Genomic DNA, 26,993 nt, shown 5'->3' on the forward strand with positions numbered 1-26,993 from the left:
TATGCAGTTAGATGTAAAAGTACAGCTTCAATTAACAAGGATCACAGTTGTTTTATGGTGTCTTTTGCCCTATCAGTAATCCCTAGAGCTCCCTGTTTTCTTCTTACCCTATCACTTCTAAACTCTTATACTTGACCATTTAGCTCCTCTCTTAATTTAATCGTATTCTGCCCACTATGTACCTGCAGCTATGGTCTCCCCATCCCAAAATACCCCTCCAGCAAGTCAAGGATTTTCTTATCCAGGTTCTGGTGACTCTGAATTCTGCACTTCCTATGTTTTTAATAAGGATGTGTGGATTTCTTCCCCATGTGGAATTCTTATGTACTTTAAAGGTGGTCTGTGTAAGGAAATGGAGACATGGAAAAAATCCAACTTCAACAGGACATAGGAAACAAAAAATATGAATTATGAATGGCAATGACACAAATCATTTTGCTTTAGACATACATATCTAAAAGCCCCTTATTTTTGGTATACATTTCCATTGATTTCTGAGTTCAGATCACAGAACTAACTTTCTTGTAATATAATTTCTGCTTGTGATTTATAGCAGTGCTATGTACTGAATTCTAAGCACCCATTACTGAAATACCATATGGACTGAATACATATTTCAGTGTATTGATTTGTGCCAGTAACCTCTCATCTAGAAGACACTTCATTTATCTAAACAACTGGTGCTGTCTCTAAAGAAATCTAGCACTTACTGAATTTGTATAAGGCTGCTTAGTGAACCTTACTGTAATTTTCATTGTGCTGTACTATACAATGTGTCACAAATGTGTTTGACAACAGATTTTTTTAAATGAGTCTTTTCTATTTTCATATTTTCCTCTTGCAGGTAGCAAAAGATGGGAGTCAGGGAGGCCAAAACATTACATTTCTATCGTTCATATACTTTTATATAAAATCTTTGATTTGGAACCAATATTAGGCAGAAGTTTTTTCCTATTTTTTGACTATATTATGTATGACAAAAATGAAATATTTGAAACCTTAGGATTTTTTTAACCTGAAATATACATTTATATATGTAATAAAAGGTTTGAGAGTCAGTCATCTGTTAAATTTGAAAATCAACTGCTTCCCTAGGAGTCTATTAGGATTTGAGATAATCAGTCCTGGGCTTTTCTATTATTTTCTTGGAATGCAAATTTTTTACTTCCTGCATCTACTGATTTCTCCCTTATGGTTGCTTCCTTTACTCCTTTGGTTTGTAATTTTTATATTGTGAGTTCATTTCTACTGGGCGGGGGAGGGGGCTTTATAGAAGTGTTGATGTGCTCTCAGTTAGTTGTGGCAGTCTCTTTCACATCTTTCTGGAATTTGCTTCTATTAACTCACGAGATGTGTTACTGGTCTCGAATTAGTTTAATATGGCTTTTTCTGACGTCTAAAAAGGATTGTATCATTACTGCCTTATATTTCTATTGATAAAGGATTTCCATCTTAGCTCAATGGATCATACTGCTAGTAGTGTCCCAAGAACACAGACTTGGAGAAGCTCAAATATTATTCAGACGCATAAAATATTACCTCAAGTTAAAAAATAATAGGTTCTTTGAAAAAATATAACTTAAAAATTGCTATTGGATGTTGTTTTATTTTTTTTTAATTTTATTTATTTATTTTTTTTTTGTGGTACACGGGCCTCTCACTGTTGTGGCCTCTCCCTTTGCGGAGCGCAGGCTCCGGATGCACAGGCTCAGTGGCCATGGCTCACGGGCCCAGTCGCTCCGCAGCATGTGGGATCTTCCCAGACCGGGGCACGAACCCGTGTCCCCTGCATCGGCAGGCGGACTCTCAACCACTGCGCCACCAGGGAAGCCCTTGGATGTTGTTTTAGATGACTATATCTGTGGCAGGAGTGGACAAGTACATAATATAATATCATAGGTAGAATAATACTGACTTTAGAAAAAATACTGTGGGAATAATATACTGAGACAAGTTCAGTGTGTGTATATTCACCTTTGTATTAAAATCAGAAAGCCTGATATGATAGTCATGCATACTTATCTTGTTAGATAAACATATTCTAGAGTGAAGTAGAGATACATTTCAGAAAATGTATACTTATAAAAGCTATGTCTAAGTTTTGGTCTAAGGAATTATAGTCTCTGACTCTCTTGATAAATACTGATTTAAAGGCCCTAATATATTTTGGGATATAATGAGTGGTATCAAAAAAAAGAAGTCTCTAATGAGTCAGATAAAATACCAAACTTGGGAAATTTCTCTTACTTAGAAGGAAATACTTTAAAATAGAGTGATAAGGGACAAGAAACATAATATTCCTGAAGACGTATTTTGTGTCAAGCAGTGTGAGGATATTTTATGTTCCTTTTTTTCTTTTCTTTAATCCTCATAATCATTCCTTTCTACAAATGAGGAAACTAACCCAAAGTCAAATATCAATAAACAGTGGTGTTGATTTTTCAAACTGGGCTCTTTCTAAAACCCCAAATCTCTGTTTTTCCTTAATACAATGTTTTTCAATATAATACAGACGGTCCCCAAATGATGATGGTTTGACTTATGATTTTTCCACTTTACGATGGTGTGAAAGTGGTATGTATTCAGTAGAAGCATACCTTAAATTTTGATCTTTTCCTGGGCTAGCAATATGCAGTATGATACTCTCTCATGATGCTGTGCAGGGCAGCCAGCCTCAGCTCCCAATCAGCCAAGCAATCATGAAGGGAAACCATCAATACACTTAACAAGCATTCTGTTCCCATGCAACCATTCTGTTTTTCACTTTCAGTACAGTATTCAATAAATTACCTGAGATAATCAACACTTTATTATAAAACAGCCTTTGTGTTAGATGACATCGTCCAACTATAGGCTGAGGTAAGTGTTCTGAGTATGTGTAAGGTAGACCAGGCTTAGCTTTGATGTTTGAGAGGTTAGGTGCAGTAAATGCCTTTTTAATTTGCAGTATTTTCAACTTAATGAGGATTTATTACGTTGTAACCTCATCATAAATCTAGGAAGATCTGTACTAGGTTTTTTTGTTTTTTAATTTTTTTTACATTTTATCAAAGCATTTACTGAGAAATAAGCAGAAGCTGATGAAAATTATTCTTTCATTTTCTTTTTTAATTGAAATGAATCCCCAAATTGAGAGTGGTGGTAAGATTCCATTTTATTATAATTTTCTAGGACTCTGAACAAACAAGCAATGCAGGTATGAATCTCAATAAGAACACATTTGTAAATGCAACACATACATTTTAGAATCATAGATGAGCAATACGAGTTGGCAAAAATTGCCTGTCATACTTATGATTTTCTTAAGAATGGTGTTTTATTTGTTTTAGATTTTGCTGGTTCAGTTGAGTGTAGTCCCAGCTGATCTAAAGTTTTAAGAAAGGGATACCCAATTTGCATGTATAATCATTTCCTTTGCTATCAGATTTTATATATATATATATATATATATATATATATATATATATATATATAAAGAAACATGAGAGGCATCAGTGATGATTCAATCAGTACACTGATACCATAAATTCCCTGGGTTTTGGGGGGGTTTTTTCTCTCTCTACTGCCAGTGTTACTCTGGTGGTTTTGATTCATAGATTTATGGCCCCACCTCTATGTAACTTAATCTACAGATAGTTTGCTACTCTATACTTATGTCAATAAAAATACATATTCTTCTGATTCCTCCAGTACTTAATTTAAATTACTACACTATAAATTTTTCTATATATCTAACCCAAATTTCACAAGACAAAAATTATGAAAGGGAAAAGAGTGTTCTCTTTTTATAAGTATAATATTTATATTTAAATATTTTTATATTTATAAAATATTGAATTAAATATAATAATACAATCCCTATGAATAATGCAGTTCCTTACTGGATGATTACTTTTTCCATGAACTGGACTGAGTGTTCGTGGGTTAGGTATTTTATTCCTTACAACAATTCTAGGAAACAGATGCTCTGATTCCCCAATTTTACAGATGAGCAAGTGAAGAACTGAACTTCAGCAGGGTTAAGTAACTTGAAATAAAATAGTAATAAAATTAATAAAATAAGAGGAGATAAGTAGTGGCACTAGTGTTTGAATCAGGCTTTTTGATGCCAGAACTCATATTCTAAGTAACTTTGGTATACCAATATCTAAATTTCTTTATTGTAGAAAACTTAGAATAAGGCAAAAAATTCCTCATATCCATCACCACCCAGAGGTAGCCACTTTTATTTCACGGAATGTCTTTTCTGTGTATTTGATGCTTATGCCTTCTCTGTGCATATATCCAACAGAATTTTGTATCACCACAAAACATGTATAAGTGTGTTTATAGACCATTATTCATAATCATCTTAAAGTGGAAGCAGCCTAAATATCATCAACAGTTGAATGGATGAATAAGTCATTGTATATTCATATACTGGAATTCTACACAGTAATGAAGATAAACTACTGCCATACACATCATCATGGTTGATTCTCAAACATAATAATGAGTAGGGAAAGCTAGACACAAAATCAGACATCCTCCATGATTCATTTATTTAAATTTCAGAAATAAGTCAATTTATGGTGTTTGAAGTCAAGTAATAAGGGCATGAACTAACATGGTGGTGGTGAGAATAAAGAGGAGAAATAGTAAAGGTGAAACAAGAACATGAAAATACGTATTTTGTACGTGGTGATGAAAGAGAAAGAGAAGCAAAGATTGCAATTTTAAGTTGGAGGGAAACAAGGGTAATAAAAGTAGGGAAAACCAGGTGAAAGGCTGCACATAGGGTACGAATGTTGGCTTGAGTGATGTGTCTCAGTGGTGACAGTGGAATGTCTAGACGAGAAGCCCCTCTGAACGTTGAAGCCATGGTAATGGATACATCTGCCAAAGAAAAGGCTGTTAAAATAATAAGATGAATCCAAGGTCTTGGACAATTCTTATTTTGGGAGGAATAAAGAGGTACGAAAAGGGAAATAGAAGAGATGTTAGAGACATGTTAGACATAATAACTGGAAGAAAGGAAAGAAGGAACACAAGGAGGAGTGTTTGACTGAGGAATGGCATTGTGCAAAGTTCAGTACAATATTCTCAAGCCGATTCTGTGCTAAGCTTATCTAATCTGCACAAAAATAGTATTTTATGAAATAAATGCTATTATTATTCCCATTTATAGGTGAGAGAATTGAGGTCCAGAGAGATTAAGTAATTTGCTAGTTTTCTGAAGAGCAGCACAGAGTTAGCTAGTGACAAATTCTTGATTGAAATCTAATTTCTCTAGCTCCAGAGCTCAAGTTTTTATTTAGCATTACAATGAAGAAAAAGCAGGAAAATACCGTTTCTTTGAAAGAGAAGAGTTAATAAAAGAAAGTATTTTCAATTATTAAGCAATTTCAAAAAACAAGTCACATTAATTGAGCCTTTGCAATCTTGTGTTTGATAATCATCAAATTGACCTCAGGCTTCCTCTGCAACAGGTGTAAGAAAGAGAACAAGTGAATGATAATGGGAATATTTTGAAATGGAGAGGAAAGAGTTCATATCACATATTTTTTCAAGGTTACTGTTCCTCAACCCTATCCCCTCTTATCTCCCCTAGAAACGTACCCATTAATCATTCTCCCTCCCTGTAGACTCCTTCCGTAAGTGTCCAGCTTTGGCAAAGTCTCTTTTATACTGAAACATTCTTTTGTAATTTTACTACCTGCTTCATGGTCTCACAGACTTCCTTTAATCCCCTTACTTTGGGGAGTGGTATTGAAAACTCAGGGGTGTATCAAGTCCTTCTCCTAGGAGGGAGGAGGATTTGGAATCGTTGGGGGAGGGAGGTGGGCTCCACTGAAAAACATGAGTAAATATTGTGAAGAGAAGCCTTGATTTTAGTGAAAAGTTATATCTTTGTATTGAACAGAAAAGTTGAGTTTATTCACTATAGAGCAGAGCGTATTTCAAGAAAACACAGTAAATTTTATGGGGAACGTTGAAGTACATACTGGCAACTGCCCTTGAGTAGAAATCAGGGAAAGAAGAGGTAAAGAGGACAGAGTTTGTTCTTAGAGGAAATTATATATTAATTGTGGGGCTCATTGTGGGGAAATAGATATGAAGAGTAAAGAGAGATTGCAGTTTAAATATTTACATGTTAGTACCACTTCCTCAAGTTCCCACCAAGCTACCAGATTCTACAGCTCTAATACAGGGAAACTGAAGAAACAGACCCATGAACAAAGCCAGGGATGTAGGATACCAGGAATGTACATATTTGAAAACCATTAATTTATACATTATGGATTTTTCTTGTTATAAAAAATCATAGTTTTCTTAATAATATTTAAAGGCTCATTTTTCAACCATAAAACTTTCTCCTTCCACCTTTTCCTTCTTCTATTCATTCAGTTTATTTACTTCATTGAATGGTACCAAAGCTCAGTGTTTATTTAAGTTTGATGTTCTAAGACTTCTACTATAGAGTAAGAGACAATAAAATGTCTGGTTTCAGCTGTCCCAGCCCCAAATCAAGGCAATGGCCTGAACGATGATTGGTCCTTTCTTGGCAGTGGCAACTTTCAGAGAGTAATTTTAATACGTTTAAAAAATATCTGCCTTCTTAGGTGTGTGAACATTCTCCTTGAAATCCTGTTTTCGTTATTCAATCTTCTCAATATATTTTACTCCTCTAAATAGAGTGCAAAAGTAAATTTTACATTGACACTCCATATTCCAAACCAAAGTTATCCAAGGAATGCTTTTTTAATGTACATGGAAAGAATAGCAAAATTTGATAGCAAATTTGCTACTTTTTTTAGGACAGATTAAGCACGTAGAAAATATGCAAAGCTGAGTGTTAGCAATGTATTAGCAAATTAAGAATTATCTCAAGAAGGAGAAAAGCCAAAGAACAAACATCAATACAGTTTCCAAAAGCTACATTAAAAATGATGTCAGTATTGGAAGAAAATAAAAATTAGATGAAGACAATGATGAAAGTGGTTGAAAATGCCTTTTGTTTTAGCAACTGTCTCCCCAGAGTGACAGGATAAAAATTTAATTTTGTACCAACCATGTTAAAGTCTTTGAGAGAGTATGTTAATTTACAGCTTTATTTAGCCTTAGCAAATAATAGTTTAATGTTGCATAAACCCAAAATGCAACTTTGCTAAAGCATAGATCCTGAATTTACGATTTTATTAATTGAAACTGAAGCATATTTACCCAGGCTAATGTTATAAAACCTGCCCTGGAGCAAGACACTGCCTGTGAAATTTGTTTCAAGTCTTGTCTATCTAAGTAGTTTCTTTAGGATTAAAGGACTTCTAATGATTTTCTTTATTTCTTCTACTGGTGTTAGGTGTACATTGTTGCTTTGCCTGCAGCTTCTCTGATGATCGGTAACACTCAAGAAATCTGAGAGTACAACACCTAAATCATTCTTCTTGAAGAAGTCATTGCAATTCCCCATGTTGCTCAGTATAATATAGGGAAAAAATGGGATCAAATAAATTGAATAGAATAATATTAAGTCGCAACTACATTGTGAATTTGTTGTATCTCCTTTTCCTGAAATGTGTAATTCAGGGAAAAACAATACATAGGGCCATTTTTTTTCCTACAGAACTAATCTGTGGGTTTTAGATTTTGAAAGGAATTGGGAAGAAATGAAGGGGAGTGATTGTTGTAAGAAATGCTTGGTACTTGAATGATAAAGAGTTGGTTGAAATTGACACACCATTAGAGTGCCACTGGGATGTTTTTGTGAATACAGAAATGTAGAGGAAGAAACATAGTTTTATGGACCCTAAACCATGAGGCAGATGAGACAGGAGTCAATTTTGTTTCATTCGGATGCCTAGCACAGAATGTGGCATTAAGTAGAGACTTGGTAAAGACACAATTAAATCCTCCTCTCTAGCTAAACCCTACAGAACTTGATTGTAATCTGTCTTCAGTGCTCACTCTTAATGTTGGGGTTCCCTAGGCTCTGGCCTAAGCCTTCTACTCTTTGTTCTGACATACTCTCTAATTTCTATACCTCAGGTGCCATCTCTGTGATTCTGAACGTGCATCTCTAGCCATAACCTTCCCGCTGAACTACAGACTTCCACATCCAACTTCCTGCTTGACATTTTTACTCACATAACTAAGAAAAACCTCAGCCTACTATGTCTAAAATAGAAGCATCACAGCTGATACACCCATCCCTAAACCTGTATTCTCCACCAGTCTTGCCTTTCTCAATAAATAGCATAAACACTCAGTTACTAAGATCCCAAACCAGCAATCATCCATTATCTCTTTCTTTTACTCACTATCCAAATCCAATCCGTGAGCAAATCTTGTTGACTCTACCTCCAAAATAGATCCCAGATCTATCCAGTTTTCTCCATCCCTGCATATACTTTAGTCTAAATCACCACAAGCTCTTGCCTGGCAAATTTCAAAACTGATCTCTCAGTTTTTACTTTTGCCTCTGCTTTCCATGTTTTCAGAGTAGCCCTAGGCATGTGTAAAACAAAATCAGATAATGTCACTCTACTTGCTTAAACCGCTCCAGTGACTTCCCATTGCCCTGAAAATATAATCCAAACCTCTTAGCAATGACCTACCACGCAGTACATGATCTGGCTCCCACCCACATCTCTAACTTTAGCTTTCACCTCTTTCCTTACTTTTGAGACTGCAGTTACATTGACTTTCTTCCTGTTTCTTGAATATAAATTCACATAAATAGTGTATCCTCTTTTTTTTTTTTTTTTTTTTTGCAGTATGCGGGCCTCTCACTGTTGTGGCCTCTCCCGATGTGGAGCACAGTCTCCAGACACACAGGCTCAGCGGCCATGGCTCACAGGCCCAGCCGCTCCACGGCATGTGGGATCTTCCCGGACCGGGGCACGAACCCGTGTTCCCTACATCGGCAGGCGGACTCTCAACCACTGCGCCACCAGGGAAGCCCAATGGTGTATCCTCTTATCTGCTGTCTTGCTCTGTGTAAGCCAGGCCGGACCATCTAATCTAAAGTATTTCTCCTCTGGGGTTTCCCTGGTGGCGCAGTGGTTGAGAGTCTGCCTGCCAATGCAGGGGACATGGGTTCGAGCCCTGGCCCGGGAAGATCCCACATGCCGCGGAGCAACTAAGCCCGTGTGCCACAACTACTGAGCCTGCGCTCTAGAGCCCATGCACCACAATTACTGAAGCCTATGTGCCTAGAGCCTGTGCTCTGCAACAAGACAAGCCAACGCAATGAGAAGCCCACGCACCACAACAAAGAGCAGCCCCCTTTCTTGCCACCTTTTTCTTCTTTGGTTTTCTGGCAATATTATGGATAATTTCTTTAGTTCTATTATCTGATTGATTCTTTAGCTGTGTTTAATATATGTTTATGTACTTAGTTTCAATAATTATGTTTTATTTCCAAATCTATAATTGGTACTCATTGAAAACTGTCTTTTTAAATAACGTCTTGTTTCTTTCATATATTTTCTCCCATCTTTCACTTTTATACTTTTAAACAATTATTTCAGAATCAGTGTTTAGTTAGTCTATCGTATGAATAATTTTGCTGTTTCTAATCTTGATCTTTATTTCTTTTACTTACTTTCACTCAAGATTTGCTCATGTGTTTTATAATTACAGATTTGAGCTCTTGCTTAGCAGAGCTTTATATTTGTAATTCCTAACTGCTTTTTGTTGAGGCTCTGCCCTTCCAGAGAATTTGGAAATTGACTGTATAAGGTACAAGCCTGGGAATAGTTTTTTGTTAAATTCTGTCTGTGGAATTTCCCTGTCCTTGCCAATAGTACCATTTCAAACCCCACCCCTGTGTGAGAAATTTTCATGAGAGACATTTTAATATCTTGTCCTTGAAATCCCTCGGCTCTTGGCTAAGACTGGTAAATGTCCCAGAGAGCCAAAAGATCAGTAACTCCATACCAGTCATTTCCACTTCTTTCTTTAATTTTGACCACTGAAGATCTCCTTAATATATTTTGCTCAGTTATATTATTCAAAGAATATTTGTTATATTTTATCCAGTTTTCTAAAGATTTTTGTAGTGAGACTGTTGTTGGTTTACAATATCTGATGCATCTTTTTGACCAAAATGGAGCTACTTTAATTTATATTTTTACCTAGCTCTGTAAGTAAAGATAAATAATTCACAATTAATTATGACCAAAATAAGAGTAATTTGTACTTCAAGAGAAAAAAGTAAAACCTAATGTTTAGCTTTTTTTTTTTTTCTTTATAAAAGAAGTCTATTTGGGCTTTGGCTCAGGGACTGTTTATGGAATATATGCAGTGAGGCTTAGTCATACCAATTCCCTTTCACTCTTGGTTCCTTTCCCTGTTACCATCATCTTCTGTCACTTCCGCTCAAGTCCTGCACTTGCTCATGAATGATATGAAAACTGAGGACTGGAGTTTTGGTATAAAGAAAAGGAAATGCTAAGAGAAAATCTAATGAAATTAGAAAGGAGAATTCCTCTGGCCACCTATGTATATATCTGTATCTATATATGTATATGTGTGTGTGTATATGTATGTCAGAGATAGATAGAGATACATATGATATGTACGTATTATATATGCAGGCATGTGTTTCAGTGATGTTACTGGAACTCAGGAATTTCATTGCTAAAATAATTTTCTATGCCCGGAATCGGTACCTATTTGCATTTGTTTTCGTAATTATTTTTATAATTGGTTCTACAAGTATATACAGAAATAGCTGGCTTCTTCCTACCACCTGCTTATAGAGATATACAGAGAAGGCAGTAATACATATTTAATTTATTCTTCACTTCGTTTTCTAACAAATAATATAATCACAATACTGGAATTATATTCAATTTAGTATTCTGTTCCTGCATTCAAACACTGGGATTCTTTTATAGAAAATAAATGCCCTTTATGAGAATTAAATGGTCAGATATAGAGAGGTGGATGGCTAATTGTAAATGCTATTTGAATAAATTTGCATATGAAAAGTCTTCAGAAAACTTCTTTTAAGAAAAAAAAATATATAGGTGAATGTGCTACCCATAATCCATTTTATTTGGGATGACTCCATTCTCACACTTGTGCCAGCAACTCCAGAGTCAAAACAAAAGTTCTAAAGTTTTTGATAGGATCTTCTTTCTTCTCCATTAATTATACACTTAGTATACACTTAGTAAGTTATCTGCTTTATGTGGAAGGATTTCCATATTTTGTGGATGCCATTTTCAGGACCTGATCAAAATGCAGACGAAAAAAAGGGAATGGAAAATATATTTGACAAAAAGGAAGGGAGGGAGGAAAGAAAGATAGAAAATATGGATAAACAAAGGTAGTGAATTAGATGAAAATGTTAGAAATTACAGATAATTGAAAATATTTCTGGTACTATTCAATAGACATAGAGATTTTGATTGGTCCTGTACTTTGGCAATTCCACTCAAGTGAAAGAAAATCTTTGTTGGCATATCCCTGGAACAGATATCAATGAGAACATTCCCTGCTAAACATTTCCTTCTAATGGGATTTTCTTTATTACATTTTGGTTGTCTTTTGAATGAAACAGGAGACTGCCATCAGATCATTACCATCCATCCCTGAAGTTCCTAGCCCAGCTATATTTGCATTACATCTGGCACAGAAGAGCAAGGCAACAATAAATTGCAGGGTGCTTACCACTGACATTTTTTTGCTTCCTTATCTACAAGTACCAGCCTCAACCAACCAGTGTGTAAAGTCCACACTCTATTTTTTAAGGAAATCAAAGTCATATAGGTTGCCAGATACTAATAATTATATCTAAACTCAATTAAATACAAATTCATTTTTATTAGTATTTCTGAAGGTACCTCCATAATGATATCTTATTTACTCATGCTAAAACACTTGGTTAACTTTGACCCTTGTAGGAGAAATTGTCCACTAATGACCTGGTTGTAGACTCAACTATCAACACATGTTCAATTACTGAGTATTATTTTACTTTAGGATCTCCCTTGAATCACAATTTTTAAAAAAATATATTTTTTTTCCTTAATTACGTGTTATACCCTTGTTCTTCCTATGAAAAGAACTGTAGAGAATTGGAATAAAGAATACATAATTCTGAAGATGAAATATCACATGCTGGGTTTAGGTACAAAGAATCTAATAAAGTTCTCCCTCTCACCAAATGAAGAAACATTGCTCTTATTTTAAATATCCACATTAAAATGTTTACATCTGTAATTTAAAATTTAATAATTCAATGGTACTTTTTCTGGATATTTATTATGTTACATGAAAACAATAAGAAAGTCTTTAATAAAATATATGGATAGCCAAGTTATAATCATCTAGGGAAAAAAGAAAAGAAACCCTGATATGAGTAATTGCACAGAATTATTTGCCAACATTTTGAAGCCCAAAGTGATTGTGGGACCAGGAGAATGAAGGATGAGATATTGTGAATGTGTAATACACCTGCATGCTTCACATAGGCAGTCTGATCTGACATAATTGGCCAGAAGTAAAAAAATTACCAACAAGGCAATGTTATCATTTCATTCTACATAAAGAGATTTTTTTTTTTCCTAAGATGATGCTACTAATGTCAGTCTTGCTGCTGGGGTGACCATGTTCATGGTTGAAGGCAAATGTGTCACTGTTCTTCAAAACACTAATTTCAAACATATGCAGTGCTAATAGAGGTCTAGTATGTATTATCACCTTTCCATATAAAATTCAACCCTGCACAAATAATGCTTTTTAAAAATATTACAAAAAAAGAGAAAATGCATTCCCATATGGTATAAAAAGTATTAAAGAACTTGCCTACAAAGTCATTTATCAAGAGAGGAAATTTTCTTCAATTCCTTAATTTGTTTTTTCATGAAACTAAAGTGTTTCATTCATAATAGATATTAATAGTCCTTTAAAGTTAAAGCTTTATTAGCAGAAACAGGTGCAATGCAACTATTCTTTTAAATGACAGAAGATGGTTATAAGATACAAAATGTGGTGGGAAAACCTAGAAAAAGAAGACTCATTCCTTCTTTGGGCATCAAGACAAGCTTCACTGAGGAGACGTTATTTGAGGTGGACCTAAAGAATGGGTAGAAAGAATATTGAGGCAGAAGAAAGGGAGCAAATTAAAATATTGTTAAAGAAAAGAAAGTATATGTTTAATACAGGGTGTGAGGACACAGAGCAAGGAAAAATAGTGGGAGATAAACTTGTAAAGTAGAAGGAGGATGTGCTGGAGAATTTGGGGAGAGAATCTTAGGGAGAATAGGAGAAGCTGACTAAAGCTGCTGAGAACTGTGATAAATACTATAGCTTTTTTCTGTATGGACAATAGAGATAATTTTTGAGCTCAGTGAACTAATTTATATGGCATTATCAGAGCTGTGTATTTGGATAAGTGTGTCATGATTGCATTCATTTCAGAACCAAGATTGTATTATGTAGGAGACTCTGTATTTCTGCCTACCTTTTAAACTTGAACACCAGAAGAACATGTTGTGAAATATACATATGCCAGTGTGTGTATACAAAAGATTTTGAAAAACAACCAGTTATCTAATTTGGACCTAATATAGTGGGGATGAAACACTTTCATCTGAAAAAAAACTAAATGATTTAGATCAGACAAGGTATTTTCATTGCTTATTTGATTCTGTTTCTGTATATAAATTCACAGTATGTGTTTTAAGACAATTTGAAAAGTTTGGTAGTTTTTATGATTGTAATATCAAAATATGTTTTTGTTGTTTCAGATGATGGTGCCTGTCAATTAATTGAACTACTGTGGTAAGTTGGTTTTTCTCTTCTCAAATCTGCATTGAATGTTTTTCATTCTAAGATTCAAAGGGATTTATGTCACCTTTAAAACCCATAAAAATGCGAGCGCTTAAATGGATTGAAAGTCAGTCATGCCCTAGAGTAGACTGAGCTTTTTTTTCAGGGATGTAACCCTTACCTTTTTTCTTCTGATCTGAGCCAAAATTGGAAATCAGAGAGCCTCCTGTACACATATACCAGGAGCCTAGGAATGGCTACTCTTTTCCAAATGTTTTCCATTTCACTTGTCCCATCTGCTTGCCCAGGGATGACCCTGAGAAAACATACAAATGTTCATGCTATCAGAGGCAGTAGAATGTCTTTTAAAGAAATAATTTTTGAGTATTTTTAAATTATCTGGAAGTTTGGTAAGAAGAAGCAGATGTTTCTCTTTTCTCCCCTCATTTCATGGAGGTATTAATGATCATGGCCATTATGGACAGGCTGATTCTCATTTTTTCCGGTTTCATACCTGATTAAATCATATTGGAAAGCAGAAGTTGAAAGACAGTTGTCTTTGTTATGAATGTACTGTGGTTCCTTTTGTGGATTTCTATTGGGTAATATTACATGTAGGAGAATGAAACATGGTACTAAATGTTGTGAAATATAATAATGATAATAAAATATAGGCTGCAATGGTATACCCTCAACAAAGGAAATTTGAAAGAGGTTTTCTCTGGCAATACATTCGATTTTTAAAGATGTTTTGTTTCTTCTCTTCTTTTTCAATTAAAACAAAGAATTTAGTTTCCAACCCCATTATGTCAATGGAGATGTTTGTTTTCACAGATGTTTCACTTATTCACACTCTCAATCAATTATAAAAATAGTATCTTGTTGTTAGTTACTGATTAAGTATTTAGAAGGAATTTTTATAGTGTTTATATCGATAGTGAAACACCCAACACTTACTGGCAGAGATAATTATTTTTGTTTTTTGCTACTTTTCTTAAAAGAACTGAAAGTAGGAAAAGAATTTGTATCTTAACTTACATAATTGCCTTGGATTATCATGATTGGTCATTGAAAACTAAGATGAGGGCGTGTGGTTTGTATCAATCTAATTCATCTCTGAAGAAGTCGGTACCCTTTTATCTCTATCTTGGAGGAACAAACTGAACATATTTGTATGTTTTTACAATACTGGGAAACTGGTATTTTTATGGACTCTGCATTTTCAGACTTACAAGGAGAAGACTTTGCATCAGGACATTACCCGTTTTACTTCTTTGAGAGTTTATTGGTTTAGAGTAGACGGAGAAAAAGTTTCACTATTGCCTCTCTTATTCAACTGCAATAAAGAAAAAAAATTAATGAAAATGTACCTTTGTATATCATCCAGCCGCTGCCCATAGACTAGATTTTTGGTAAAATAAGACATGGCCAGAGAGGCAGGTGATTGGGGGAGGGATAACAAGAAATTTGGAGAAGCAAGAAAAGTTTATAAAGAGCTTGGATAAGAAAGAGGAAATGGACAAATGTATGGGATGCTGTATGGGGTTTGAATTAGGGAAGAACAAATGTTGGAGGAAAAAAAATTTGTGAGTCCAATGTATACTATCTAATGTTTCTCAAACTTACATGTGCCTAGGAGCCACCTGGACGATCTTGTTAAAATGTAGATTCTAATCCAGTAGGACTACACTAAAGCTCAAGAATATGTATTTCAATAAGTTCTCAAGTAATGCTAAAGCTGCTGGTTCAAGAAACAGCAAGATATTATATAAATAATTCTCTTCTTCTACTCCCTATTCAAGGAATTTCAGTTGAGAGGTGACTTTTCAAGCATTTGATTTGGATTTGACTTTTTGTGCTCTTATTTCACTTTGTAAAGGTCAATCTTAAGGTTAGAGAAAAATTCCGGTTTTAGTTCAGCCACACACAAAGAGAACTGGATCTTGCTGGCCCCCAAAGTCTAGCTTCCCTCTCATTAACTGTTTAATCCATGATAAACTGTGAAGGATTAAAGAAAGTCAATTTGTTTGAGTTAAATAATTTTCAAGTGCATGAGGTATAAGATTTTACAAAACAAGATGCATTTTTAAAGCATTGCAGTCCATTCAGAGGCCATAATATCATCACCCTGCAACAGTAAAATTATAAAAAACAACAACGGTCATGGGTGTTGGAGTCCTAACCATAGTATAAGTAAACATTACCAACATTGCTGTGCTTGAAAGTACTTGACTTTTGCGTTGAAAATGTAGTACAGTGTTCTATTAATATTATGAATGTTAGCTAGCTAGTTAAGCTTATTCAGATTCCATGGAGATTATCAAGAAGGCAGGATAGAAGTCAGACTAGGCAGGGTGGGTCAGTAGCCCTGAATAATAAGCCAAGAATTCCTTGTCCAGTGGTGTAAGGAAATCTAAAGGACGTTCTGGAACCTGGATTCTCCTAGGAGCCTGGAGAAGGCCATGGAAGGAGAAGTTCTAAAATCAATCTGAAGTTTTCTGCTCTCTTTCCTCGAAATGAGTGTGTCTCCACCCCAACTACATGTCAGAACCACCGGAGGATTTGAGAAAAAAATAGTTACCACCTGGGCCAACCTCAGAACAATTAACGCAGAGTTTCTTGGGTGGAGCCTGGTATCCAAAGATTAATGATCCAGCTTCCTGGTGATTCCATGGGGAACTGGAGTTGAGAACCAACGCCCTACATTAAGACCTGAGATTTGTATTTTTAACACACTGTCAATGTTACTGCTCCATGGACCACACTTTGGGTAACAAGGGCCTACCAACCCCCATAAATTTTTCCTCACATTTCAGGAGAGTCAGTATCACTGACTGAGGAGTAGTTACCTTCTCTGTAAGTATGAGGGGAGAGAAGGGAGAAGCAAAAGAAGAGAAGAGACATCCAAATGGCATGTGGTGTGAACCCTGGGTAGAATATTCAACTCCTCACCTGATTGGATTTGAAGGGCAATAGAAAAATCCCCGTACTCCAAAATATCTTACCTAATCAAATCATAGGGTGCTTGAACTTGCACTATTAACATTAATTTGATTTTAGTGCTTTCCTAACTTGACTATGCAAACATTATCCTTTGGTACAATTGTTATAAATATAGAGAATTGAGAAGAGAGTGAATTGGTCAGGAATCGGAATTTCATTAATCATCCGATGGTTCTAATTGAGAGCAGAGCTTGCAAGCCATTGTTTTAGACCGCACACTACATTCTTTCCTGGCTTTCTTACAATATGTAAACATATTCCTCTGCTTTAAATTAATATTTTATATGTACTATTCCACATAACAATAGAACTCGACATAACAACAAAATAATAATGATCAATACTAGGTATTATACGATGCTTACTATTAGTCAGGTACTGATCTGAGAGTTTCATATGCCCTAAAAAAATCTTAGATAACATGTACTATTGTTATCCACTTTACAACTGAGGAAAGTGAGGAACAAAAATGTTAAATTTCCCAAGTTCACGTAGCTGGTAAATGGTAGAACTGGGATTTTCTGGTGTAAGATATTCTGGCTCTAGAACCCATGCTCTGCTAAACTACTTATCAACATTCAATTGATTAATGTATTTAACAAGTGTTTCTAGAGCAGATTCTAAGCACGAGGTGGTAGGAATAGAGCAGTAAGCCATACAAAATGTATGTCTTTATGAAAATTCCTTTTTCATGGGAGGCTCTTGTTTTCAGAATAGCCAGCATTCTTTAAAAGACAGTATTCATGGCAAGAAGACTTGGGTTCAAATGTGACTATTCCATTTACTTTCTGAGTGATCTTGCTAAATCTCTTTATCTCTTTAGTAAACTAATGAAATAATGTGAAGGGATATCTAAATGAGTTACTTTCATTGCTTTGCATCATCACTGACCATAAAGAAAGAAGTTTTGCCTGTATATGAGGCTTTAGAAATGTCTTAGTTGGGAAAGATTGATTTTCATTTTGTCAGTAGACACAAAGAGCATCGTGAAAGCATTAGATAGCAGGAAGGTGTTTGTGGCAATGTTAGCGGTGTTGGTATTGGCATCAGTGTTAGTGGTGATGATTGTCATAGTGGTGGTGATGGTTGAGGTGCTGAAATTGATCATAAAAATTACTGTTCATTAAGCGCTTACAATGGCTAAGGCATTGCACTAAATTCTTTATTTTTATTACTTTATTTTTTTTCCATTTCACAATCTTATGAGGTCATATAATTATTGTTATAATGTAGAGCTGGAAAATGTGAGGATTAGAAAGCTTCAACAACTAGCCCAAGTTGCATAGCTAAACAAGTAATGGAACCTGAATTGGATCCAAGATATATCAATTATCTATTTCTGTGTAACAAGCCACCCTAAATCTCAGTGGCTTAAAATAACCATTTGGTATTCCTCATGGCTCTGTAGGTTTACTGGGCAGGTATTCTGCTCCACCTAAAGTTGGCTGGGGTCACTTATGTGGCTACATTCAAGTAGGTACTTAACTGGAGGTCTCAGTTTTTCATGTGTCCCCTCTTTCTACATGATGAGTCATCCATCATCCAGAGGCTCTCCGCATGACCTTCATCTCTAGTAGAATAACTTATACTTTCACACAGCATGCAGCTCAGTTCCAAGGAGTGTTCCAAGGAACAAGCCACGCTGCAAGTGCCTCACTTTGCAGCATGCTTGCTAAATTCTCATTGGTCAAAACGAATGTCCAAACCCGAAGTCACTGCAGGAAGGAATAAAACCAGTGCACAAATACCTCGAGACATGGTTCAGTCTCCCATACTAGATATGGCTGACTCCAAGACCTACTGTGCTTTTAATTACTATAGCGCGTTTCTTCCCTGGAGATATTGAAAGTGAACATTGGAAAAAAACAGACCACATGGTATTGTTGAAGAATCACCATAGGTAGACTTGACCTGGGATTCCAACAATAATGAGTAAATTTAATTATTCAAGAGGAAATTTATTATACAGCACTCAATAATGAGCTGGATGGCAAGGTTCAAGTTCGAGGATTCAGAGCTTTTGAAAGTCTGATTACCAAATAGGATCGTGACGTAGTTGGAAAAATTGTGAATATTTACAAACTGGATTTCTACTCTTGCCCTAATGTAGAATCTCATTGTCACAAGTACACATCTGCATTTGAGTAAACAGTAGGAGGAACAGCGATAATATTGTGTCTACTTAGGTTACCAAATAGGATCTTAGTTGAATCCTCAAGCGTGATCCAAAAAGCATGCAGAAAAGACCTGAGTCTGAAAGAGTCAAATGGCAAAAGACACCTGCTGTTACCAATGACCCATCTATAATGCAAGAGCAACCTGTTAACATGAGGTTGTGAATAACTTTGGATTTTGAACAGGCTTGTGTCCCAGTGGGCCTGTCAGGATGAATTGGTTAGAAAACAGACATCCTGCTTATCTAGAGCCTTATTATTGTGGTCATCAATTTTCCCAATCTATTGTACCACACCTTCCTCACTTAGGGCCAAGGAGATTCTTGAATGTGCAGCAAGACCAGAATAATATAGAGTGTTTTGCCTCACTGCTTTCAAGCTGTTTTGTTGTTGTTGTTTAGGAGCTCCATAGAGAGCATCTGTCTTTAGGACTATAAATTTGGTACTTTTTACCAGCTCTAAATTTTCTCTAATGCTTAAGAGTAGTTGGATCAACACCCTACTCCCATCATTTATAGATTAATAATGTGGAAAACTGAGTGAGCTCAATATGATCACCACTCAAGGCTTCTCCCTGTGAACTAAAGTCTTCTTTAAATTTTGAAATAACTTCTAAATAAGAAGGCAAAAAGAAGCAAAAGCATGTGTGAGAAAACATGTTTTTTACTTTTTCTTGGCATAAAATGCAAGTGTAGTAGCATCCCCCTCTGTCATAAGTAGAAGTAGGATCCATTCCCATGTTCTTCCAGGAGTTCTGTTTTACTAGTCAGTAAAAACTGAATCCACATTGCTATAAATGGAAGATAACTAACACCCTAATATATTAAATAGGGATTTCTTAGTTGCACCAACAAAATAATTGGGTGCATGTACAAATGAGGATTCACGTGTACAGAATTCAGATTTTGTGTATGCAAAACAGATAATTGTGCAATCAAGTAGGTGATTTTGATTAAAATCATTGTATATGCAAATTCACCACTTGCTAAAGCAGTCATATTTTGGCACATGCATCCATAATTTGTGGTTTCTAATTTAAGGTAGTTTCATGGCAGAAATAGTCTTACCTATTGGATCTCATGTTTTACGTATTAGCCAAATACTGCTTTTTAAATTTTTTCTTCCTTTTTTTGTAATCATATTACTGTCATTTTAAAGTGACATTTCTCCTTGTATTAATAACACTTTAATATTTCTGAAAATTAGATAGATTTAAAAATCAATTAGAACATTTAATGTAGTCTCTTACTTAGCCTTACAGTAGCCCTTAATGGTGCATTTTACAGTAAAGAACATCTTATAATAAAGATATTTTGATAAGCACCATCTTGCAATCCGTACTACCTTATCACAAATCTCATTTTGTTATCATAAACAGTAGCAACACACACTGATATTCTCATATTATATGTCAGGCACTTACCTTTCACAGCCAGCCTGGGAGGCAGATCTAGCGTACTTTAAGGATGAGGAAACTGAGACGTAAAACACGTGACTCTCTCAGGGTCACAAAGCAACTACATGGCAAAACTAGGAAATTCAGAACCCAGTAACATTGTAGCTGCTGTCCTCCTTAGAAGCAGCACGAACTCTGCTTCAGTTGCTCCTTTAAGGCAGTCGTGACTGTCTGAGAAGTTGCAGTGAGCCCTACTTGCACAGGAATGATCGCTTCTTTCTCTTCTCTCTTTCTTCTTTTCTTTTCTCTCACTTTCTCACTTCTTTCATCTCTCCTCTAAAGACTCTAGGACAGTAGAGAACCTGGAGAACTGGAGGACAGAATCTCCCATTGACTGGTTGCAGGCCAGTGTTTCAGGGAGCTCAGGAATTTGTTTCCCTGTGTCTCTTGATCACCATATTAAAAGCAAAAATCTAAGCATGCTGTATTCCAATTTCACATGGTCTTTGCTCAAAACCCTCGAACTTCTCCTTAATCTTACTTAGGTTGAAAGCTAAAGTCCTTACAAGGACCTTAAGAGTTACTCGTGATCTGGTCTCCTCTCAGACCTGGTCTTCTGTCTTTATCCCCCTTTACTGCTTGTTCAAGCTAACCCCGCTTCCCTGCTCTTCCTGCAATCTGTTAAGCAACATCAGGGCTGAGGTCCTATGTACTTGTTTCCCTTCTTGGAATGCTTTCCCAACGTAGAGCAGGTGGTTTCCCCTTGTGACCGTTAAGTCGCTGCTCGAATGTCACCTTATCACAATGATCTTGTCCCCCACCTTTGCCTCTTCTTATCCCACTTAATCTATTTTCTTTTCCTTCCAGAGCACCTACCCACCACATCTATTATAAAGGTGTTTATTTGTCTAACTTTTCCTACTACAATCTATAGAAAGTATTAAGACGGTGGCTTTGAATGGAATGTTCCCTTTTGTATACCCTAACCCTGGTACAGAGTAAATGCTCAGTAACTAATTGTTGAACAAACTAATGGTTGCATAGTTTTCTTATGCGAGGATTCCCTGCTTAGCTGTTTTCAGAATGAATGCATGAGAGGTACAACACAAAAAGATGTTCTTTACCGCAGTAATACACATAAAGACATGTGTTTGTCAGTGGTTGCTATGTCATGTTACATGAAACAAGCAAAAGAAGGTGGAACAGAAAGTTATTGCAAGTCATGATAAATGATTACAAAATATGATCAAAGTTTTATTATTTTAGGGAGCACAATAAAATCAATAGCTAGACATTATACTGCTTACTATGTATCATCCCTATTTTACATGTTATACATATAAATTTAATCCTCACAACAACCTTACAATGGAAATACTATAATTATATCCATTTCACAGATGAGAAAGCTGAGGTACTGACAGTTTAAGTAACTTGACCAAAGTCACAGAGAATTCTATAGCTTCACATAACAGTATTTTCACATTGCAATTGATTGTTCAATACTAACTCTCCCTAATGATCTGGATTAAGTTTCCCACTTTCAAATATTTTCTTTTCCACCAAGAGTTAGCAATATTATCACTTCCCTTTATACTCTGTCTAAGAAAGCCTGTTTTTAATTGATTCTTTCTAATGTCTCAGAAACTATCTTGGAGGAATTAACAAATGCTTTAATATGCACATGCTACATACTTTCCTGGCTTAATACCTATAATTACAGGAATAAAAAATTTCATTTTATCTTTTCTCTTATGGCAGTTTTAGCCTGGCATATTTAACCCTTTCATGTGAAAATGCATTTGTTGAATCATGTTTCTTCATAAACCTGTAAATGAGAATAAGCCCGTGATTGAAAGCTAATTTTGCAGTGAAGCCATAGAATTATTTACAGTCACTTTTCTGTAATACCTAATTGGATTGATGCTTAAAACTAAGGTAACTTTATGTACTAGTTTGCTCGAACCATCTCAGTTCATGTCTATTTTCCATGTGTAACCATATATATATAGATAGATAATTATTAAGAATTGCATGAACTTTCACTTTCGAAAGTATCTCCAAAATGTCTAGCATAGACAACAAATTTTATGTTCACCTATTTAAAGTAGATTTGTGATATTACCAAAAATCTTTATCCTCGGGGTAAAAAAAAGGGGGGGGATGATTAAGTATCCTCAATAAATTTATTTTAATTTCAAAAGTAATCACTAAATTAAAATCTGGGATGGGGGAGGATAATACATGCTCACCAAAATGAGACACACTAGGCCTGAACTGTTCTTCCACTTGCTTAGTAGAAATTCCCTCAACAAATCTGATAAACCAACTTGAATTATTAAAAGAATTAATCTTTGCTAGAAAGGATAAAGCATTAACTTTATTGCTCTAGGTTTTTACTAGATTTCACATAAACACATACTGAAAGCATTAGCTGAAATATTCTGTTCCATTTACTGTTCCACGAAATTCATTCAAATGTAAGCCTCTTCTTTGGCCATGCTGGCTCGTACAAAGGGAAAAATCAAATTCCCAATCATCCTCAGCACCTAAACTCATATCCAAAGTCTTTAGCACCTCCTGGCATTGAATAAGCACATAGCCAGAATGTCTTCTGCTATTTCCCAGATTAGCTCTATTGAGACACAAATTCTTGGAAGGCCCAGCCTGTAGATTTCACATGAAGAGTTTTTTTTTTTTTTTTTTCTTTTCTCCTTTTAGAAGAAGGAAATCTCTTCTGTACTGGGGCTCAGGAGCCTGAGACAGCCACTCAGTTCCCTTATATTTCAAAATAGTCTGAAGAATATAGCCAACTGTTCATGAAGCCTCAGACCTATAACCTACTTCTTGCCTTCATTATTTTTTCTTTAATTCAGAGTGCCTAATTAAGAAATGAACACAGAAATGTTAATCACAATATTTGTGTATTTTTTACATATAAATTTTTTAATTGTATCATTTGAGAAAAGGTTTTCATTTTTTCGTAATATTTTTCTATTTAAAATACATTTTACTGCTATTCTTTCTTCTATTCCTCCCCAGATTCTTGCTATGTCCACTGCTATAAAATGTTTGTTAGTCTTCATATTGGTTGACTACTTTCTCAGATGATTGAATCACCTCCAAGAATCTCACCACCTCTGTGAAGCTGTTGAAACCACCATTCATTTTCCCCACACACACCCTCAGTCATCTGTCAGTTTTATTTGCTGGGATCTTCTCTACTAAAATGTATCACTAGATCTGCCAGGGAGATTTGGAGACCCTGGCTAAGTGCTATACCTCTTTGTTTCACTGTGAGGCAGACTAGGAGTTTGGTAATCCTGGGTGATAAGTTGTGTGGTGCCTGAGCCTCCATGTGCTTGCCAGAGGTTCACAAACTTCATAGTGGTCACTTAGGATCAGGGAAACATGCAAGGTAATTGGCAATGCAAATGTACAGTGGAAGTTATCTTTGTATTACACTTACAGACTTGGGCTCATGTAAGTCACTTCCATCAAAGATCAAGATAGACAAGTACTTTCCAATTTTTTTTCATCTGGAAGTCTAAAATTTTACCTGAGATAAGTATTTTTCATAAGGCAAAGAAGGCCACATTGAGCTTCTGAAATTTCATAAGACAGTTGTCCCAGAAGCAAAAGGATATATATGCAAATGAGGCCCCTAGTGGGTGGTCATAATTGTTTTATGAGACAGCATATTTTAAAAAACATGATTGAAATTATAGGTTCAGATTGCCCCTCTGCCGTTTGCTTTCTGTGTATCTGGACTCTTCACTTTAATTAGAAGGTTGCGTCTTTAAATGAAAAATGCAAATCAAAAGTGGCATTCACGCCAACTTTGTATAGATTAAATGGGTTAATATAAAGAATATGCATAGGAAGGTGCCTGGTTTATTGACTGTTCCCTCACCCAGCATACTGGGAATAATTCTCCTTGCCCATATGCACCTTCACTAAGTTTTGTGAAGTCTGAGTGTGTGTGTGCGCGTGCACACACACACACACACACACACACACACACACACACACACAGAGTCATGCTACCGGGTAGCTTGAAGCCCTCTGGGGTGAAATATGTGCTCACTGAAAGTACCAGTAATCTTATTTCACTGCTTTCTTGAAAATATGTATGAAAGGATTGGTTTATTGTGATTACTGACCTAGGTTAGTCTTAGAGCAAAAGCAGAATCTGTAAACATTTTGAGCTACTTGTATAAGATTGTCTAGAGCTTCACTTTCCTCTCATTTACCTTACTCTGTGGGCCTATGTCTGAAGGCTTTTGATAAAAGGAGGAAAAAAAAAAACTATATCATTGGGGGGAAAATTGTGGAGAAAAAATGTTTGACTGAAGCCTCTGGCTGTCTCCACAGTGCTTGTGAGTCCAAATGAAAATGGGTGAAAACACCAAACAATTTTAAAGGATTTCAGACATGGGGATGCTTGTTAAATGAAGACAGAACATGTTGATTCATTATTCTTTTTTATGTCGATAACATGTCTACATTGTGGCATTATGTTAGAAGTTATGCATTTGTTCAACCTATGAAATAGCTTGAGTCAGGAAATAAAATTCCTATCACTCAGATAACACCTTAGAGAAAAAAAAAATGTAAATACGTCAAACTTTGAAATACTTTGTTTAGAAAAAGTGATATATTGAACATGCATACATGTTCAGTAAATTATGAGGGTTACTGTGAGCAGCTTTTTAAACTATTTGAGAGTTTCAGGATGCACAGTTGTTTCAGAGGAACTTTATTTTTTAATGTCACATCCAATGTGGAAATTTTTTTTCAACACTCATCAAACAGAGACACCGCTGAGAATCTGGAAAACAATAGTGAAGCATGAAACAATTAGTGATGAGAAAATGCATCATATTGAAAAGTCCCAATAGTAGTACTTAGTGATCAAGGAGTTCATTTTATTGTATAGTATTGGCAAACAACTGATACCTAAAAGTTACAAGAAATAGTAACAACCAGGGTGAAAAAGCAATCAATTTTAAAATGTCAAGAAAACTGTTTATTTTCTAGGAGTTAGTTTAATTAGAAAAGTTGTTACAAGTGCCAAAACCCTGGAAGGAACATGTTTTATAAGTTAAATGGAAATGTGCTAGATTCTTATTGCAAGAACTCAAAGACTAGCTTCAACATACTAGGTGATCAGTGTCAGAGTCATACACAGATGATGTTTCTACATTGAATAAGCTCTTTGGTTGGAGCCGTTTGACCCAGAGAAATTCCTAGTCTTTTGTTCATATATCATCTTTTCATACCCAAGGTAAACGGGACACAGATTCTTATAATATGCAACATGGGAAGTTGAAAATCCTGATAAATCTAGGTTTAGTTATCATCTTCTATGCCAACTAGATAAGTGACCCTGGACAAGTAAACTACTGAGATGTATGTTCTTTATCTGCAAAATGTATATTATATGTCTGTGATCAAAATAATGTATATAAAAAGTTGGTAAAATGCCTCATACTTTGAATTCAATGTGCTCTGACTACAATGTGGTTGTTTGCCAAGTATATCCAGTATGTAGGTTTATACTTATTTAACTTTTTGTGAGTGAATGGGGCCTTGATATTAGTTCTGGCCAATATACTGTGAACAGAGTGATATATCACTGTGGGGACAAATATTTCATTGTTGTTGCTGGACCCCACAGTGTGCTTTCTTCTCTTTGGAACATGATTGTCAAGTCATTGACAGCAACTAAGCTCTATCATTCTTGGTTCTTGAGTGGCCATGGTGAGCCGAATGCCTTTGACTCTGAAATTATAAGCACAAGGTAGAAATAAATGTTTGAGATTTGGACCTGATTGTTACTGTAGCATAACTTAGCCTATCCTTAGAAGTACATTAAGGTCCCTCCTGAAAGCTTATAACTCCTTCATAGAAATAAAAGTAAGCATAAAATGTGTTAATAACTGAATTTGCAATTTCTCCTTGGCCAAGTCATTTGACTTTAACAATGTATTACTTAAGGCATTAAGAAACTCTCAAGCATGGCAATGCTTCCTTCAAATACTCAGGATGTTTAAGAGCAAGTTATTTAAGTTCTCTCATCTTCTTATCCTAAATTTGCTTAGTTGTGTTAGTATTTTTTAAATCATTTCATCCAAGTTCTTTTGAGAATATAAAATGGTGAACTTGTATCTTCCGTGTACACCCTCGGTTTGAGAAGAATCTTTAGGCTCTTGTAACTTTTTTCCATCTGCTTAATTATTTTGTAATCAGAATCTCAAATATTTATCAGTTACTAAATGTATGTAAAGGATTTGGTTCATTGGGAAATACAGTCAACCTTGCATAATGCGGGAGTTTAGGAGTGCTCACCCTCCGCACAGTTGAGTATAATTTATAGTCTGCCATCCATATATGCAGTTCCTCCAAATCCGTGGTACTGGATCCACGGATTCAATCAACTGCAGATCGTGTGGTACTGTGATATTTATTACCGAAAAAATCCAAGGGTAAGTGGACCCACACAGTTCAAACCCATGGTGTTCAAGGGTCAACTGTATAAAGAAAATTAAGGCATTTGCTTTGTCTTCAGAGAGGGTATAATCTAGTTGGGGAATCATGCCAGAAATGTACAAAAGTTACAGAATAGCACAAGAATCTGAATCATGCCAAACCACAAA

The 26,993-nt window shown here is 35.5% G+C and overlaps 1 protein-coding gene across 47 annotated transcripts in view; it reads left to right on the plus strand.

Annotated features, from left to right (window-relative positions):
- PTPRD (protein tyrosine phosphatase receptor type D) overlaps positions 1-26,993 on the plus strand; it is a 2,126,684-nt gene that overhangs the window by 1,127,266 nt on the left and 972,425 nt on the right. For all 47 annotated transcript variants that reach the window (XM_067041545.1, XM_067041546.1, XM_067041519.1 and 44 more), the window contains one exon: positions 13,740-13,773. The gene's annotated coding sequence lies outside the window, so the exon portion shown is untranslated. The remainder of the gene's footprint in view (positions 1-13,739; positions 13,774-26,993) is intronic.

Source organism: Kogia breviceps, chromosome 8, assembly GCF_026419965.1.
Source record: "Kogia breviceps isolate mKogBre1 chromosome 8, mKogBre1 haplotype 1, whole genome shotgun sequence".
Lineage (NCBI taxonomy): Eukaryota > Metazoa > Chordata > Mammalia > Artiodactyla > Physeteridae > Kogia > Kogia breviceps.